Source organism: Electrophorus electricus, chromosome 13 (genome assembly GCF_013358815.1).
Source record: "Electrophorus electricus isolate fEleEle1 chromosome 13, fEleEle1.pri, whole genome shotgun sequence".
NCBI classification, from domain to species: Eukaryota; Metazoa; Chordata; class Actinopteri; order Gymnotiformes; family Gymnotidae; genus Electrophorus; species Electrophorus electricus.
Window position 1 is genome coordinate 10,819,044 of NC_049547.1, and position 7,687 is coordinate 10,826,730.

Below are 7,687 nucleotides of genomic sequence, written 5' to 3' on the forward strand. Positions count from 1 at the left end.
ACATTGTCTTAACTTACATCCAATTTCCATATATCAGATTACAATAGCTTTAATTGAAAGATATATCTCCAGTAATAAGTTATAATAATAAGTTAATAACCTAATGAACCAGCAATATGTTAATTCCCAGGAATATTTAACCCATGACCCACACTAAATTAAAACAAACCTTTAAAGAAGCATAGAATGTTCTAAATGTTCCCCCCCTCCCCCTCTAAATGTTCCCCCTTCCCCCTTCTTGACTTTATTTTCCAACTTGACACAATGACCAGGGTTTGGTGGTACTTTCCAATGCTCACTGTGATCAGTCACTCATGCCTGCAGCTCATTAAGACTGATTAGTCTCCTCTTTGCTTAGTAATTCATACCAGAATTTCTTGTTGCTTTCATAGATTAGTCATGAAGATAGCACACAAGCTTGAGTGGCTGCTTTCAGCTCCACCTGTTTTAGAATCACTGTGTTCAGCCTGATATTATTTGGATCATTATAATTTAAAGTGACTTAATCCTCATCTTGAACATCAGCTTTATATGGAAGTGGATTTTTTGTATAAACAGTCATTGTATTGTAATGTAATTGAATTCCTTCAATGAGTGAAAAGGAAAGCTGACTGATGTTTTATAGCCATCAGCTCTAGAAGTATTAATTTCAACTTAACTACATTTTTTAAAGATCAAATAATAAAGATGGAAGGTGGAGTGTCTGTGTATTTTAAGCCTTCCATATATTATAAACCAGCCATACTGCTCTGCGCACTGACCCTGCTAGGTAGAGGTTTAGTGATTTATGTACTTCAGCCTGGCTGTTCAGGCAAGGCCTCATTTGGTTAATGGTCAGCCTTACACAGTTGTTCTAGTGCCGGTCACAGTTCAGTTGGCATCCAGACAGAGCAACATGCCCACACACACACAGACATAGACACCCCTCACTCCCACTTCACCACGCCTCCCCTGACCCCAATCACAATCTTATTAACCTATACTGCACACATCTGTCATCGGCACTGTGCTCTATTTACAGTATTAATCAAAAGATTTCAGACTGACACAAATTTTGTTTTTCACACGGTTAACTGCCTACCCACTCCTTTGGATGAGAGCTTGCTCAGGAATGGCAGAAGGCAGGTGCGAATGCATCTGCACACACAGTGAGGTGAAGGATGGAGGATGGCTTAGTGTCAAGAAGGGCAGCAAAGAAGCCACTTCTCTCCAAGAAAAAACATCAAGGACAGACTGACATTCTGCAGGAAGTATAGGGATTGGACTGCAGAGGACTGGGGTAAAGTTATATTCTCTGATGACGCCCCCTTCAGACTGTTTGGGACATCTGGACAAATTATTGTCCAGAGAAGAAAAGGTGAGCACTACTATGAGTCCTGTGCCATGTCAACAGTGAGGAATCCTGTGACCATTCATGTGTAGGGTTGCTTCTCATCCAAGGGAGTGGGTTTGCTCAAAATTTTGCCTAAGAACACTGCGATGAATAAGGAATGCTATCAAAACATCCTCCAAGAGCAACTTCTCCCAACAATCCACTAGCAATTTGGTGATGAACAATGATTTTTCCAGCATGATGGAGCATGATGTCACAAGGTAAAAGTGATAACCAAGTGGCTTGGTGACCAAAACATTGAAATTTTGGGTCCATGGCCAGGAAACTCCCCAGATCTCAATTCTATTGAGAACCTGTGGTCAATACTCAAAAAGAGCGTGGACAAACAAAAACACAGAAACTGTGATCAACTCCAAGGACTGATTAGACAAGAATAGGCTGCCATCAGTCAAGATTTTGCCCAGAAGCTGATATCCAGCATGCCAAGGCGAATTGCAGAAGTCTTAAAAAAGAAGAGTCCACACTGTAAATATTAAGTCTTTGCTTAAACTGGATGCATTTGTCAATAAAAAGTTAAAAAACTTATGAAATGCTTATAATTCTACTTCACTATATTATATAAATATCTGACAAAAGGATCTAAAAAAAAAACTGAGGCAGTAAACTTTGTGAAAACCAAAATTTGCGTCACTCTCAAAACGTTTGGCCACGACTGTAGGCTCACAGCAAGGTTCCTCCTGCACTTTGCCTGTTGCTGTACACCCAGAAGGAGTGTGGCTCATGCTACTGAGAGGAGTTCTCAGTGCCTTTTGCTTGACATTTCCTCTTCTTTTTATTTGTTTGACCAAATCTCAGTAAAGTTGCTCTCTCTTCACAATCACATTTTAATCCTTCCTTGAAGATGTCACATTAATTTTTTTCAATTTATACCTTTAGTCAGAATTTTAACCTTAATCCAAAACCTTCCTACTCCAGATACTAGTAACTGTTTACTATTAATGTTAATTCTCCTGACCTTAGGAAAAAAATGTTTTAAGTCATATGGCATGGCAGAGGAGTTATTGATGAAGGGGGCTGGAACTGGAAACTTGACCTTGATTGCAAAGTCTTCTATCCTGCTTAAGTAATTTACATAAATACAGGTATGGTTGCTGCCTAATGATTAAACTCTGCAGGAAAACAATGGTATGAGAACTCTGCAAAGGTGAGTTAACTCAACTCATGGGTTGTTTTATGTGATTTTAAAAACCGTTTAATGAAAACGAAAGTAAAAAGAGACGCTCAACACGCAAAGACTAGACAACGAAAACACTAAGTCAAAAATAACGAAACATTAACATGAAGACTCACGGACGCACTTATAAACAAAACAAACGCCAGGAGGAAAGTCCGTCACCTGGACGAGTGAGTTGAGGAGGGCTGCGTGACAAATACAAGGTGAAAAGGCGTGCAAACACCATTTTTATCTACGCATTTAGTATAGTGTGTAAAGATTTGCTACATAAACAATACATTAAATAGACATCAAATGACACATGCATAAAACACCCACATCTAGAAGCTGTTGAAATACTGAAGTAAATATGGGAGGTAAAAAAGTAATGATATACTTGGCGATAGTTTTGATGTAGTCCCTTTTTGTAAAAAATGCAGCAACCTGTTATTTTCTTTTCCTTTTTTTAAGTGGAAACCGAGGATTTGACTTTGGGAGAGTGATAATGTGTATGGAGCTGGTGACGCTCTTGAGAAACATTCTCCTGGGAGAGGATTCATTTACATTTACGCTCTTATCCAGAGCGACTTACAAAAGTGCTTTGTCATTTGCTCATAGAATATATCCTTGCCAGCAGAGTAGGTTAGAATCCAGTATACCAATGAACTAGAATACTGTACAAATACAGGGGTTAGTGCTAATGCCCATTAGTATAAAATATATAAGCTCTATCTTAGAGAATGATAAGTGCAATAAACAATAAGAACTAGTTTGATAGTCTACATCAGTGTAATAAACAATACCCTACAATAAGTACTAGTTTAAGTTAGTCAACATAAGAGCAGGGTCAGTGGTCATTTAAATATTCCACAAATAGCTGTATCTTCAGTCTGCGTTTGAAGACTGCAAATGCTGTCCGGGCAGCAAGTGGAAGTTCATTCCACCATCTAGGAGCCAGGATTCAGTTGCAAATGCAGTCAAAGACCACAGAGAAGAGCAGCCTGCCTAAGACAGTCTCCTGCTGTATTTATGGAATATAAGGACATGTTTATTGCAAACAATAAGAGAGATAACATGTTTTTAAAACAAAAATTAGGATTGGAGCAAATTAGAAATATAAGCATTTTGATAAAAACTTATTCATATAAATGACTGCCATTTTATGAGTTACACCCCCCGCTCTCAAAAATTGCAAACGTTTCATTGTAATTAACAATTTATGGTACTTATCAAATACTTGCCTTAAAATTAAGTAAACAATAAAATATAAAAATCCCAAAAAATGCAAACAAAAAAGATTTACCAAACAAAGATTTTGCACTGCAACAATAACAGACAAAAGCAATGAAAATTCAGTGTGCATCAACCAGTTGTTTGGTCTGATCAAAGTTTTGTGTGCACTTAAGTTCCTTCATAAACGATGAGAGTAATATTCAGCTGAGGTAGCGATGATACCTGGAGTGTGGTGCACATGCAGAGTGTCTAATAAACACCTCCCTGGTGTCTCATTTTATTTCCTTTGTTAATCTGGCAGCAGCTCACAGGCTAATTAACAGATCAGCATGGCTGGAGTTCTTTGGCACTGTTCTAATAGTTTGCTGCTGCAGGGAACCTTTTTTTTTTATCATATAGTTCCCTTATGTAATACAGGGTGGTACAGGGTGCTTTGTAATTTCTTAGTCAAATACTCTCAAAAATTCAGAGAAGACAGAAACAGAGAGCAAGCTATTCCTCAAGCATTAACAACAAGCAAAAGTATCCAGGACATGAGAAGCCACTAGAAGTGATGAGATTTCAGACACACTACTGGATTATGCAGGTACAGGTGGTAACTACCATCTTGACCCAGTTCTCCGATGTTTGCTTGAGGAAGTGTTTGGAATTGCAACATACTGTTGTAGTCCCTAGAGACCTGTGCTATATTCAGTGAACTACATTGGATTAATGATTTCAATTGGTCTTGACCAGCACTGTACTGTACTGTGATGAGATCTGTAGGTTAGTTTTAGGATATTATGCGTTTTATATGGGATTTTCTCAGGCATAGTGAAAACAGTGTCGCAAGTGTGTGATGATTATGTTTTACCATGCATACCTTTTATAGTGTTTCCCTAGAGGCCCAAAGAAATACCTACCATCTGTTTGGTATGTAAATAGACAAAAAAAAAACAAGACTTCTCTGAGATAAAATTAAAATCACACATCTAAAGTTATCACAGCCTTTTCCAAAATTATGTTTGCTCTGATTTGCTTGGCACATACTGCACCTGCCTAAACATGTTTGCAGGTGATAAATTCACATTTCACATTATTTTGCTCAGTGGAGTCTCCGACAAAGTATAATTTTGTTCTGCACTTGTTTTTTTCTGCACTTGTTCTGTGTTCAGAGAAATTCAGAATCATGGTGAGAAGATGAAAATGCTGGAAACAAATATAGTGAATAAATGAATATGTCTATATTACTGCTTCACTCTTGAGCCTTTATGAGGAGGTTATGATGGAAATTATACCTTTAATAGCAAAATTATACTAATCAAAAATGGAATCTGTGCATTCATAGAGTCATCAGATGAACAACAACATCATTTTCATGACTCATTATTAAGTAAATCAAATAGGGTGAATTAATTAAGGTAATTAATTGCTGGAGACAGTAAATGATACAATTATTTTAAGGAAATGTAATTAATGCACATGGAGAAGTGTTCTAGTTCTTAGCACTAGCTAGCAGCAACTGCTAAAATAACTTTAGTTATGTTTTTAACTGATACTTATTAGGACAAATCCTCACATCTACAGAAACATGCCAACCAAATCTCACCTGTTAGTGAATTTTAGCTGACGCTCTTCCGACTGTTTTCTCGATTACAGAGCACTGAGGTGGTCTCGTGCCAGACTTATGTTTGTCTGTAAAAGCCATACCTTAGGTCTGGGTTTTGCTGACATGGAGTGTATTTGGAAGGAAGATATTTTTACTCAACCCATCTGTTCTGCATTGTCCGGCAATTTTACTTTCCAGTGTCCTTGCTCTGTGTCTGGGGATCTGTTCTACATACCACTTATTCCAGTGTCTTTATCCCATTTACAAACATTTACACTCAATTAACAGGTTCTCTTGGTGAATATCCTTGGAAAATATGTTGACGATTTTGATCAGTCACATTTACTATAAATTAAGATAACTTAAGGGCATTCCCATATTCCCAGAGTCCCATATGCCTAATCTTACTGGCATTAGTAATGCAGCAGTGCAGTTCAAGTAGAGTGACTGTTAAATTAAGTGCATCTTGTACTGGGAAAAAAGATGTATTAGAGAGGCATCATTTCTAAATAAGAGCTCATGCCCTAGATACATCAGACCCAGTTTCAGAGGCCACTTGAAAGGATGTTTGCATATATGTCTTGAGTGATAAGATGCAACAGTTAAATCATTCTAATAATGCTAATAAAATCATGTGCAACAGTGTCATCATTAAAATACAGAGGTAATCAAATGTGTAAAATGTGTAATCTTGGTTTGGTTTGATTTAGATGTGGTATTGGCTGTAGGTAAGCGGTCTAATTGGGATTGTCTTTACAGTGTGAAGTGCAGCACTGCCACCTGGTTTGAAGACTCATACCAGTGAAAGATGGTACTGAATAAAAAAAGATGCTGTTTTTTAGATGAACAGAACAATTGCCTGGTGGTATACTCCAATTACTCCAGATATGCATTCTCACTGAATTAGTAGGTATATATCTTTAACGATTTCATTATAATTGTATTGACTAATTGCTTTAAAGCAAAAATGTTATCTTATAGAGCTTTAGTGCAATGTTTTTGTTCACATTTTTAAAAAAATAGTCTTGTTCTTAATATTCAAAATCAGTGTGTGACACTGCCTTCTTTGCCAAATTTAAACCTGTAACTGGCTTTTAAATATGAAATCTGATGAAAATGCCATTGCCCTGATCACTATATTAGCCTAAAGCTGAGGTGTCAGTGTCAGTGGGCAGAAGCTCTAGGGCTGTGGGAGTCAGTATGAGAGGTAGCTGAGGAGAGAGGGCTGAGGATGATCCTGAGTGGTCAGAGCTCATCCAGTGAGACATGGCAGCAGTCCCATGCTTGAGAGCAGATGGCTCTCGTGGAGAAGTGGATCATGATTCTGTAGGCATGGGGAGCCTGAGGAAAACAGGCAAGGACTGAGGACATTTAGTTCTGATGTATTTTATTTGAGTATTTGCCCATTCTGGAAGTACACAAAGACAGTGATTGATGGCAGTGATTCTGTATTTGACAGAAGACAATCATGCTTTTTCTTGTAACTATTACGTGATTGTCTTATTTACTTAAACCCTTTTATGCTGTTCTAAATGGAAAAAAAGCTGTGTGAAACAATAAGACTAACAAATGGGTAAAAATGTATATGCTCTGGCACATTTATATAATCAAAGAGAAATTAAAATTATTAATATTTGAGACAAAAACAGCTCTAAATTCCAAATTAACACAGTGATTGATATCCAAATTTGTAACATGAGCCTGAATAACTGGTATGCTGTACTTAATATCCACTTCATTAGGATGACCTACATTGTACCTGCTGTCATTGATCAATCTAATGATACATTTATCTTATACTGTAGGAACATTTTTATAGGTGTATAGATATAGACTATAGCCCACCTTTTGGCCCAGTTCACTAGCCATCCTGTTTACCAAACATCACTGGTCAGTTTCTGACCAGAGGACCACTGTGACATGTTATTGGATGCTGAGCTGGTCCACGTTCAATAAGCACAGCAGTGTTGCTAAGAGGTTTAGAGTAACTCAAAAATATACAGCCAGCATTGTTCCTTTGTTCAGAAACTGACTGGATGATGTGCCTAACAGGATGCATTGAAACAGATGGGCTATAGACTCCAACTGTATTTCTACAAGGTGTTTTTGGTGAAGCAGTATTTCTAATAATGTGGATGTTGAGTGTGTGTTAATTTTACTTTATCATATATGCCGAGGTGTTAAAAAAATGAAAACTTTACTAGCTTTAGTAACATTCCTTAGGTTTTACACCAGTTTTCCCACCATATATTTAAACTCTAACAAGGAATATGGCACCATCTAGTGGTTAAACCAAACGCGTGCATTATTTAAATCTGTC